The 13,073-nt window shown below is 37.6% G+C and overlaps 1 pseudogene; it reads right to left on the bottom strand.

Moving 5' to 3' along the window:
- LOC131516015 (THUMP domain-containing protein 1-like) overlaps positions 1 to 4,169 on the bottom strand; it is a 30,954-nt pseudogene extending 26,785 nt beyond the window's left edge.
- Positions 4,170 to 13,073: the final 8,904 nt, after the last annotated feature.

Here is a 13,073-nt window from a genome sequence, read left to right as displayed (position 1 = left end):
AGCAATATAATTGTCCCTCAGGAGCAGATGGTAGAAAGATGATGAAGCACATACTAGCCATGTCATTTCCTAAAAAAATGTCCATCTTCTCTATGTTATGGTAACCCATCCCTACCCTGTCACTACCTTTTTAGAAGAGGTTATTTCCTGTGGATTAGAAGTTGTTGCTGTTGTTTTAATTACATTTATTTTGAATGGGGAATATACACATGTGGTAAAAAAATCAAATGTTGCCAAATATACATGAAAAAAAAAAGTAAGTCTCCCCCTATCCCTGTCCTTAGTTCCCCAGGCTCCATCTCTTTCCCAGAGGGAGCCACCACTGTTATCTTTTCCTTTCATGTTCTTCCAGAGATTATATTTTACATATCATTCTATATTTTATTTAAATCTAGCATAATTTGTGTGTATATATATATATATATATATCATACATCTTATGTTGTACATATATTATACATATTATACATATGTATTATACTATACATATATATATTATATATATATATATCACACTTTAAATAATAAAACAGTAGCATGCTTTACACCATTTTCTGTGCTTTTTTTTTCTTTTTTTCTTTTCTTATTTTTTCTTTTACTTAATGATGTATCTTAGCATGTGTTCCATATTAGTACTATAGAGTTCCCTTATTTTTAATAGATACCTAGTATTGTTTGGATGTAATATAATTTTTATAATCATTCCTTATTAGTGGATATCTAGTCTATTTCCCATCTTTTGCTTTTAGAATAATGCTTTAATAACTTCATACTTTACAATACCATTTTAATTCACAATCCTTTTAAAGATCAGCAAGAGATTATTTATAACATAATGTACATTGTTTCTATCATTTATCACCATCTACCAAAAAGTTGTACTCTACTCCACAGCAGTTGTCAAATTGAAGTCCAAAGCAGAGGTCCAGACTGATAGCCACTGGCTACAACTAATATAAAGACATATGTTTGGTCCACATGATTATTTTTCCAAATGGAATGACTTTTCAGAATTAGAATGGTCAGAATTGTGATGTGATTTAGAGAAATCACATCAAAATCAAGATGTTGGGTGTCTCTTGAATAACTAAATACTCAGCAATACTGGACTCACTGCTTGTCCAATAGTAGTTAGCTGGAGCTGAATAAAAGCTGTTGAATTCAGATATGGCATGCACTTCTCCAGTCCACCATATGACCAAGATGGGAACCAAGATTGTCCTACATCTTTGAGGTTGCATCAGCTGTCATTTATTATCATGCATTCTTTATTTTTCCCTCTGTAGCAGAGTTGAGAAAAAAATGAAATGTTTTTGTATCCAAGTGTCTCCTAATAGTAGGAAAACAAAAAGAGTAGACCCATACTCACCACTCACTCCCTGTTGCCTCACACCTAGATGTTTCCTCACTCATTTACATAACTAGACTGGCTTCTCAAAGCATTTGAGTTTGCAATCCTATGTTTAAAATAACCAGACTCAAACATATTTTCAGTAATAGTCCAATATAGACATATTATCTATCTCTTCTCTTTATTTAAACCCTCTATCCATTTGTCAACTTTTTTGACAGGTTTGACCTAGAAAAGATTATTTATTTTTAATACCATTTCTTAAAAACAAAAACAAAAACAAAAACAAAACCCCAGTCTGTCCAATGGACTTTGCAGCTAAAGTGGCCAATCCATTGATTCTGGAGCAAGAAGAGCAGCTGGCAAAACTAATCAGTGTTGGGCATTTGCATTTTTTCCCTTTTTAATGTCTCCCCTGGTGCTGGGAGATTGGTTTTCTATGTTGGAAGAAGGGCACCACGAGCAGCTGCTGCCTTTCAGTCTAGTGCATAGTAAAGGAAAGAGCGTGGTATAGCATTCATCTACCAAATATCCCAACAGGTTAACCAGTTCTGGAGCAAGGAAGTCACAGCTTGCTTTTGAAGGTTCTTTGTATTGAGTATAATCGATTTTATGTTTCTGGGAATAAGATGTCTCTCCTCAAATCCCCTTTCTCTCTCTCTCTCTCTCTCTCTCTCTCTCTCTCTCTCTATATATATATATATATATATATATATACACACACTCTAGGCAGTAAGATGATGCTTCTTAGGCTTGAGAATCTCCTGTTGATGAGAGGCTGACCAAAAAAATATTAAATACAAGTATGAACTTGAAAAAAGTAAGTATATGCATGCTCCTAAAATGAGGCATCAATGTGATGCTTACTGCAAATTATTGAGTGCTTCCTAATGAGTGCTTCCAGACATTGTGCTCAATGCTATACATGCATTATCTCATTTAATTTTCTCAATACTCAAAACACATGTGCTATTGTTAACCCTGTTTTATAGATGGAGAAACTTAAAATAAAAAAAAAAATTATAGTGGTTTTCACAAGAACTCTAGGCTTGTAAAAGACAGAGTTGATATTCCTCTAGGCCTTTCTGATTCCCTTGTGCCCTTAGCTAAGCCCCTGGAAAGTTTCCTTCATAGAATAAGCACTCTATAAGGAGGTTGCTATTGTATTTTCAGTGAGGACCACTGAGTGTATTCTCTTTGGAATATAATGCTTCTGGGGATAACCATTCAAGGAAGAACATTTTCATCCTACTTTTTATGTAATTTTTCCCTTCCTTATATTTTCCACAAGAAGCAATCTGCTATTGGCCCCTTTCTCCTCAAACAATTCACAATTGAAGTAGCTACACTATGACCTCACTTCTTTTCTGAAAGATCATTTCTTTTATTAGCCACGTCTCTTCCTGGTACTTGTAGGCTCTCCTTGATGCCCTAAAAAGTTAAGTCACTATTCAGTAGCTCTTGCTGCTGGCGGCATACCATTCACTGCACCTACTTGGTCAGAGAGCCATACCTAACCCAGGTCACCTGTTCTCTAATCCGTGAAATTTCAAGCTTCACACCCCATTTCTCTCAAAAAAGATCTTTAGTGACAATTTTTTTAAAAAAAATAATTACTTTCAATTTATATATGATAAAAGACACTCTTTGTGGTGTACAGTTCTGAATTTTAACAAATCCACACAGTTGTATAGCCACTATAACAATCAAGATAAAAGCACTTCCATCCTCCCCCCATAAATTATCTCATGTTATCCAATTATTGTCACCCACCATAACTCCTAAATCCTGCTGATAGCTGATTATTCTCTGTCCCTATTAATTTGTCTTCTTCTATAATGTCATATAAAATGCAATAGTACAGTGTGTATCCCTTCAAATCTTCTTTCACTCAGCATAATGCGCTTGAAATTCGTCGGCGTTTAGTCCGCTCTTTTTTTACTGATGAGTAATATTCCATTGCATAGATGTTCCATAGATTTTTTTTTTTTCAGGCAACAGACAGCTTTAATGATTTCTACTACCACTGTGTACTGTGGATTGGTAAGATCCACTTTATTTTCCGAATTGAGGCTGCCTACTATTCCTACCAATTCTTTGATAACTTCTTCTCTATTCATGTGGATGTTATTTCGAGATTTATATACAATCTGAAATGTCCCTTTGTTTGGAGCTTTAAACCAGGGTTCCAAAAATGTTTCTGCATATTTTTTCATGTCTTCTAAGAAAGCCTTGCATGTGCCCGAAATAGGTAACATTCGTAGAATAACCCGAGTCTTCTTCTTCTTGGTTTTATACATATCCTGAAGAATATGATGTACCAATTTCTCAGGTTCTATCCCAAGTGTCCTGATGAAGACTACGTTATATGCTCCACTCTCCACTGATTGGAATCTTCTTAGCTTCATCTCCGTAGATGCTTTAATGTCATCTTTGAAGCATCATTGAAGAAAGATGCTTCTTTCTTCAAGGCAGCCTCCACATATTCATCTTCTCCCTCACTTCCAGAGGGCTGCTGATCTTTGTAAACTTTTCCGGCCCGTACACGTCGTTGCCGTATTCGTTGAGCAGACTGTAGGCCTCCTCCACGCACTTGCGCTCGTTCATGTCGCAGGTAATGAGAATGCCCTGTAGCCCAGGTTCCAGCTGCGGTGGCCCACCGCCGTCGCAGCGCCGCGCCCGCTTGGCCTGCACATACCAAGCTTTCCCTTTGCGCTTTCCACCGCTAGACTGAGGAGGCTGCTGGACGGGGGCCGCCATGGCGCGTGAGAACCAAGGCTAGTGAGAAACAGCTTTCTCCTCTATTCCCGGCTTCCTCACCTCTCGATGTTCCATAGATTGTTAATCCATTTGACAGTTGAGGGGCATTTGGATTATTTCTAGTTTTGAGGACTATGAATAAAACTGGTATAAAACTTTGTGTAATGTATTTTTGAAAACACAGATTTTGTTTCACTCATGTAAATACCTAGGAACAGAATTGCTGGGTTATATAGTAAGTTTAACTTTATGAGAAACTACCGAACTATTTTGCAAAGTGACTGTAACATGTGCATTTCTGCTAGGAACGTATGAGAGTTCCAGTTGTTTCACATCCTTGTCAGCACTTGATATTATCAAGGTTTTTTGTTCATTTCTTTGTTTGTAGTTGTTTGTTTCTTTGTAACATCTAATAGATGTGTGGCGGTATCTCATCATGGCTCTAAAGCAATTCTCAGCTAACTAATGTTGAGTATCTTTTCATATGCTTATTTGCTGTCCAAATATCGTTTCTGGTAAAGTGTCTCTCAAATCTTCTATACATTGTTTTTTTTTTTTTTTTTTTGGAGAGAGAGAGAGAGAGAGAGAGAGCACAAGCAGGAGAGAGGGGGCAGAGAGAGAGAGAGAGAGGGAGAGAGAATCTTAAGAAGGTCCCACACTTAGTGTGGAGCCCGAAACAAGATTCAATCCCAGGACCCTGGAATCATGACCTGAGCTGAAATCAAGAGTCAGACACTCAACCAACTAAGCCCTCCAGGTACCCCAAATCTTCTATACATTTAAAAAATTACACTGTGTCATTTGTTTAGTGATATTCTTATAATTTGAAGATTAATTCAATTTATATTGATCTGCCTTTAAAATTTAAATATCCCAGAATTATAAGCTTCTATAATAATAATAATAATAATAATAATGATATATATAACAATAAGCTTCTAGAGAGCACTGATAACTTAATATAAATTAGTTCCATACATTCATTTAAAAGACAAAAGCACCTAAACAAAAGCCCATTGTTCTAGAGACTGTGAATACAAAAATAAGCAAACTCAGTCAGCTTTCAAAGAGACTTGTTTAATCAGACTGCTATCCACACAGCCAAATAAGACCAACACTGTGGTAAAAGGGAATTTTATGGGCTTGAGTTGAGATTAGCATGACAATTTTAGAGCAGTACGCTCCCTACACCAACAGCATTAGAATTGCCTGGAAATTTGTTAGGAATCTACTGAATAGAAAGTCTGTGGAGGGACCATGTGTATTAAAAGTGTTCTAGTTTATTTTGATGTTCAAATTTGAGAGCAAGGAAAACTGCTGTAGATATCTAGAAGATGAGGTGAATGGTGAAAATTTTTGCTCAGGCTCAAGTTTTATATCCATATACTGTTTAGTAGTTTTCTTCTTCTGACTATAGTGTTTGACTCGAAAATTTGGTGGGTAAAAATCCCTCATGTACTTCACGGTTAGCATTATAGTCATCAGAGAGTTACTTGGTCCTGTGTGTTAACTCTGAATGCAGTCAGCTGGTCACTCTCAGAGAGGTGAGTTGTCTCCTCACTGCCCTCCGCCCTTTCTAGCTCTGGTCAACTGCAGCAAGAGGGGAAAAAAGCAGTGTATCTTGAGTGAACAAAAACATAGTAATAGGTCCAACCCAGTTTTAACAGATCAATAATCTTGCCACAACACTTCTTTCCTGATTTTAAGAATTTTTCTCTTTATATTTTTGTGGTTGACATTGTTTCTTTTCTAGAAGATTTTTGAGCAGTTACTTCGAGGAGTTACTAATTCTTACCTTGTGCACACTGCTATAGAAAGGTTTCAAGGGAATAAATTTTTTTTTCAGAAGAAAAAAGTAAGTCAGAGGCAAGTTATCTTTTTGAAACATTTAACCTAATTCCAGTTGTACTCATTCTCTACTATATAAATTTGCTATTTTCCCCAAATGACAAGTATCCACTCAACCTGTGCTATATGCAAAACTTCCAAAGTATATGCCAACCAAAATCTTGTATATAAATATTCATGGAAGCATTATACAAATAGTCAAAAAGTAATTTCACCAAATGATGAATGGATTAAAAAAAAATGTAATGGGGCTCCTGCGTGGCTCAGTCAGTTGAGCATCTGACTTGATCTCACAGCTTATGAGTTCGAGCCCCACGTTGGGCTCTGTGCTGACAGCTTGGAGCCTGGAGCCTGCTTTGGATTCTGTGTCTCCCTCTCTCTCTGCCCCTAACCCATTAGCATTCCATCTCTGTCTCTCTCAAAAAAAAAAATAAACATTTAAATTTTTTTTTAAAAAGATAACGTAACCATCTAATTAAATATTATTTGACCTAGAAAACTGATGAAGTACTGACACATGCTACAACGTGTATGAACCTTGAAAACATACTAAGTGAAGAAGCCAGATACAAAAGGTCATAGAGATATCGGTAGAGACAGAGAGCAGATTAGTGGTTGTCAGGATCCAGGGGAGAGGGGAACAAGGAGTGACCAGATTTTCTTTTCAGAATGATGAAAGTGAAAATGTTCTCAATTTAGATAGTGATGATGGCTGCACAACTCTATCGATGAATGTACTCAAAACCACTAAAGTATATAGTTTAAAAGGGTGAAATTTGGGGGTTTTGAATTATTACACCTCAATAAAATGTCCCAAAAAGAAAAAAAAAGTTGAGGGGTTAAGTCTCCTCTATTGAACAATTTCTCAGTTTGGTTAAGTTTTGTGCAGTAGAGTGGGAGACTATGATGAGCCTTGAATGAAATGACCCTGTAGAGAGAACTGAACAGCCACACGATCAGACCTGCACTTACAATTTATTCTTAAAGTAGCAAGCCTTGTCAGGAAAATGGCTTACAGGTTGCAATGTGGGAGAAGGCCACTGAAGGAATTATACTGTCATTAGTATTTTAAATTAAGATACCATTCTTAAAATGTCCAAATTTTCTATGAGAATCTTAAAAAGTGACCTCCTTTTCACAATCCTCTGATGAAGTATATATAAAACCCTACTGTAGGGTAAAATCTTTCAGCCAATCTATCTATGCTCATTAAACTACCATCCTGCTTATTATTGTTTCTTTATTATAATTTAATTGATCATCAGCTTTGATATTGTTAGCAACAAATACATTTTCAACAGGAATTTGCTTTCTAAATCACTCCTCTGGTGAAGGGACCATAAGAGACAACAGAGAGGGAAAACCTGGTGAAGGGTGAACAAACATATGTCCATGAGAAGTCACAGGGATAAAATATTGATAAAATATTAAAAGCATGAGAATGGGACCAGCTAGAAGTTTAATCTGAAATTGAAAGTATAACATATTTAAATTATGATTTAGAAGTAAAAACACAATCCAAAAGTTAAAAAAATAGGACAATGGAGGGGCGCCTGGGTGGCTCAGTCAGTTAAGCTTCCAACTCTTCGATGTTCGGTTTTGGTTCGGGTCATGATCCCGTGATTTTGTGGATTTGAGCCCCACATCAGGCTCTGTGCTGACAGTGCAAAGCCTGCTTGGGATTCTCTCTCTCCCCCTCTCTATGCCCCTCCTCTGCTCATGCTGTCTCTGTCTCGTTCAAAATAAAAAAAAAAAAATTAAAAAAATAAAAACTAGGACAATGGATTTAAAAATTATGGCATGTCCATATGGAGATTATGAAGATATTATAAATCAAACTTCATATTTAGTAACAGATAAACGACCATAAATTCCATTATAGTTTTAAAAAAGCTCAATTATTAATATAATGTGATCCCAAGTATGTATTTGTATATACATATATATAAAATCTTTGCATATATAATTTTCATATATATGTATATAAATATATAGTTTTCAACACAAAGTACAGGTATACATATATAAACATATATTTTCTGTTATGAATGAAATAAAATATTATACACTTATATTTATAAAATATTATACATAAAATAATACTTTTATATGTATCAGTAAAATGCTCAGAAGGATGATTATGGGTCATTTTTATTCCTTTTATTACCAGTCATGGGGCTCTAGCATGATGGATACCCCAACAGGTTGGAAATTAGAGCATTAAAACTGCCCTTTGATGTAGCTCCTTTGGAAAATATGTTGGATGCTTCTTAAAAAGTTAAATGTGAGGAGCCCGGGTAGCTCAGTTAGTTGAGTGTCTGACTCTGATTTTTGCTTAGGTCATGATCTCACAGTTGTGAGTTTGAGCTCCACACCAGGTGTGGAGCCTGCTTAAGATTCTCCCTCTCCCTTAGCCCATCCCCCACTCAAAAAAAAAAAAAAGTTAAATGTAAATTTACCATATAACCCAGCAATTCCACTCATAGGTATCTGCCCGAAAGAAATGGAAACATGGCCACATGAAAACTTGCACTTAAATGTTCATAGCAGCGTTATTCATAATAGCTAAATGGAAACAACTCAAATGTCCATCAACAAAATATGGCATATCCATACAATGAAACACTATAAAAAGGAATGCATGATACATGCTACAAAACATTATTGTAACCAAAAGAAGCCAGACACAAAAGACCATATACTATAGGATTTTATTTATATGAAATGGGAATGGGAACAGAGATTAAATTTAAATGAGTATTATGGATCTTACTGAACAGATGAATGTGTTATGATAAGCACAACCCAGTAAACTTGATAAAAATCACTCAACAGTACACTTAAAATGGGTAAATTTTATAATATGTAAAGTACATTTCAATAAAAACTTTTAAAAATTGAAAAATTTTTTTAAAGATGAGCTTTAAATTAAGTTAGTAGACCTCAGCAGAGATCTACAAAATCACCTTTGGAAGACAGAATGACTCCCAGGCCAACAAGACTTGACTATAACCTGACAACATAGGAAGAAATCTACAGAAGGAATGTGTTATCGAAATGGAGGGTGGGCAGTTTGGGGACTACAGGTAAAGGGGAGAGATGGTCTTGATTTAGAGAGTATCATTGTGTTGGTGTTTCCATTACTCTTGTCATGAGGCGGGTAGAAGGAGAGGAAAGAGGTGGTACTGAAAAGAAAACTCAGCTAAGAGTTAGCTAAACAAGTCCCCAGGCACTGATCCCACGCACCCAGTCCAAGAAAACATTTGTTGGCTAGCTTCTGCAGCCTCGCTGCAGGGTGACGATGTACTGATAGGTGAACACAAGTCCTCCTAGACTGTGGCCTTGCTCTTGTAACTCAACAAGCTTAAAATTCTGGGTACCATAGCTGTTACTATGAACCCAATTCATGTTAATTCATCCTTGTGAAAAACAAGCTTCTGAACCTATTAGGCAGAGAACCTGAGTGTGGAGGGTGGTGAGTTTCCCAGACTAGATGTCTTCCAGGAGAACTGGTCTGAGTGATTGGAGACCTCTTCAGTTTGTACCCTCTATCTTGATGTGTGTGCCTAGGCCAGAATGTAGTTGGCACAACCCATTGCAAGACAGTATAGCATATGATAAGAATGTAGACTTTGGAGTCAGACTGCCTTGGTTCAAATCCTATGATACTCCTTAGTAGCTGTGTGGCTTTGGAAAAGTTACTTAACTTCTCTGTTTCAATTTCTCATCTACAAAACAGATAAAAACAGCATCTTCTTCACGTGGTTGCTAAAATGATTAAATAAGATCATATACATAAAGCACTTAGCACAGAGCTTATCACCTGGTAAACACTGGAACATTAATTATTATACTTCAATTGGCATTCTTTTCACACTTTTCTATTTTTAATCAATTTTCTTATAATGAATATATATCATTTCAGTTTATAATCAGAAAATGACATTATCCAAAACACTTGAAATAAATGCAATTTCTGTTTAACCAGAAAAGAAAAAAGAGTAAAGAACAGAGATGGAGGAAGGAAGAGGAAAAGAAGGAAGCATTCAAAAATGCTAATGAGGAACATTTTAGAAGGACAGAATGTTGAAATCCAGGCCTTTCTGTGTAATACAAGCCATCTGGTGACTGCATCTGAACAAGCCTTACTGAGATTTTTCTTGAGAGTTCTTTTGCACTGTTCATTCCACACTTCATCTCAGTGGGCAAATGGGTGGATTTGCCCTGCACAGAACAGGGATAGTCAGTGGAATGAAGTGAGAAAGAATAATCCAGTGAAGAAAGTGAGAATTGTTTAAGGTAAGGGGCAGCAAGGAGCCCTTCCCCACATTCCTCTCCAATCTCTCAGCATTGGAATCTAAGTCTGTGGTTTTAGATGAGGCTCACACACAATTCAAACCACAGATGCAGTTCCCTTCCCAAGTCCCAAAGGCTCCCAATCAGCCCTCGGCCTTGTGTAGGGAGCTGTTAAACCCCTACCCATGGTTTAATTAATTTTCTGAGAAAAGTGATTGGTTGACATGACAGCAGTAAACATCAAATTCCATTAATTAATGCTGAGACATCAGTGTCTGTGTTGTTCCTCAATTACACATTCAGATGCAGCCCCCTTGTGCTGGCATGAGTTTGGTGTTGAAGCCCCAGAAAGTCCCTCATAATGGAAGGGCCACCAAAGGTGGGGGGAGGGGCGGGGGGGAGGATGGCATGGGGCACTTACACCAAGATAATCAATTTGGAGAAATTCATACTCCAATGTGCACTCCCCAGAGAAAGGTTTTAGAGACCTAGATGAAAGGATTTAAATGGTTTTGGGTGAAGCATTTTCATTTTGCTGGTGGCCTGGAAGGGAACTATCAGCTTGATGAACACAGAGCTTCCCTTGGGTTCCAAGACACTCTCTTCACACAGGCTTTCCCAGCCTTCTTCCCTTGCCCCCTCCTCATTGTTCTCTTTCTCTCTCTCTCTCTCACACACACACTCCTTTTTTTTTTTCCCCTAACTACAGTCATCTTCAATTTCATGTTAATTCAGAAGAGAGTCAAAAGGGAACAAAAAGCAATCTTTGCTTCTTTCACTCAAGTAAAAACCCTAAAGGGACCATGACTCCCATAGAGGCACATGCCTTAGGGCCTGGAGACAAAGCAAAATGTTCTCATGAACACTCAGAGGTTAGATCCTAGAGATAAAGCAATGTGATTAAATCTTGATAGATTTTTAAGAGCTGAAGGAGTTGGGGTGGGGGAGGGCGGTGCAGCTATTGTTTGCCTGGTTACAAAGAGTGCCCTTGGCAATCCCTGCTTAATCAGGATCTTGATGAGCGTATTTTCCCTCCCAGGACTAAGGCACCAAGGAAGAGTCTATTTGAAGCAGCCTCTGGCCCATTCCCATGTGGTTGCTCCATCCTTTGCCATTTCCCTGGACCCTGCCCTGAGAAACAGCTGTTTCATTATTCCAGCAATCTTATGAAAATTGTTTGTGACTCCAGTTTGAAGATTATGAAAATAAAACCTTAGCCCCACCCAGCCCCAGATTGCAACATGCAAAGATGATCATTGTTAAATGTCTTCCATACCTTTATAGGGAAGTATTATCCCCTTATTCATATATTAATAATCTTTTCCACTTTAAGAATAGAGAAACAAAGACCCAAAAAGTGAAGCTATTTGCCCAAGGTCACGTCCCAAATGAGTTACAGGTCCCTAATAGATACACAGTTTACAGAACCAGGAAGGAACAGAGTGAGATGGGCTGAAATGATAGCATACTTGCTGGATGCTTGGACTGGGCCTCAAGACTCCAGATTTTGAGACTGGTAGTGTTAAGACAGGGAGGATTCTTTATTATTATTTATCTCACATCACCATATTTCAAAAGATTGAAAAAAAGGTGGGTTCTCAAGACTGAAAAGTACAGAGGTACACAGATAGAAATTAAATAGTAGAACTCACAATGGCATGTTTCAAATTCAGATATCCTCTGGATAGAAAAAAATACAAAGAAAAGAAAAGGTTCAAATCTGATATGAAAGATTGAAATTAATGCCAAGGAAGAAGTCAAAATATTTAATTCTGTTCCCAGGTTCCATCACCACCTTGCACTGCAATCTTGATCATTTCAGTTAACCTCTCCGGTCCATATTTCATTCATTTGTTTAAAGATGCTCAGTTACCTGCTTCAGATTCTGTGTCTCCCCCTCTCTCTCTCTGCCCCTCCCCTGCTCATGCTCTCTCTCTCTCTCTCTCTCTCTCTCTCTGTCTCTCTCTCTCTCTTCCTCAAAAATAAATAAACATTAAAAAATAATTATAAAGGTGCTCAGTTATACCTGCTCTACTGTCAGGGTTGGTATGATTAAGAACCAAATGGTATTTGTCTAGCAGAAGCTTCCATACAAACTTCAAATGGACCCAGATGTGTGACAGCAGTTGGATGCCTACCACTTGGAGAATAATGGCTAATGTTAATAAGTTTTTGATTTGTCTCAGGCAATAAGTTACTTTGCAAACTATCCCCATTCAATCTTCAAATAATGTATGAATTAAAAACTAGCATTGCTTGGGGCACCTGGGTGGCTCAGTCAGTTAAGCCTATGAGTTCAGCGCAGGTCATGATCTCATGGTTTGTAAGTTAGAGCCCTGTGTGGGGCTCTGTGCTGACAGCTCAGAGCCTGGAGCCTGCTTCACATTCTGTGTCTCCCTCTCTCTCTCTGCCCCTCCCTTGCTCACACACTCTCTCTCTCAAAATAAACATTGAAAAAAAAAAAAAAAAAACCAAACACTAGCATTTCTCTAGTTTAAAAGATGATGAAGCTGCAGCTCAGAGATGTTAAGATACTTGCCTGAGGGCCACACAATTAGTAGGTGGCAAAGCCAGAATTCAAAGCTACATTTGTCTAATTCCAGAGCTTGAGCATTCACACACTGGACAATCGATTCGACATGGCAAAAGTACTTTAGTATGATTCAGAAAAGGTGAAACACACCCCTATTGAACACAATATAAAAATACCAAGTTGAGGGGCGTCTGTGTGGCTCAGTGGGTTAAGTGCCCACCTTTGGCTCAGGTCATGATCTTGCAGTTCATGGGTTCGAGCCCCACATCGGGCTAATGCTGACAG

The sequence above is a fragment of the Neofelis nebulosa genome, chromosome 1, assembly GCF_028018385.1.
Source record: "Neofelis nebulosa isolate mNeoNeb1 chromosome 1, mNeoNeb1.pri, whole genome shotgun sequence".
Taxonomy (NCBI): Eukaryota; Metazoa; Chordata; class Mammalia; order Carnivora; family Felidae; genus Neofelis; species Neofelis nebulosa.
Note: the sequence above shows the minus strand (reverse complement) of the source record. Positions and strands in the feature narration are given on the sequence as shown.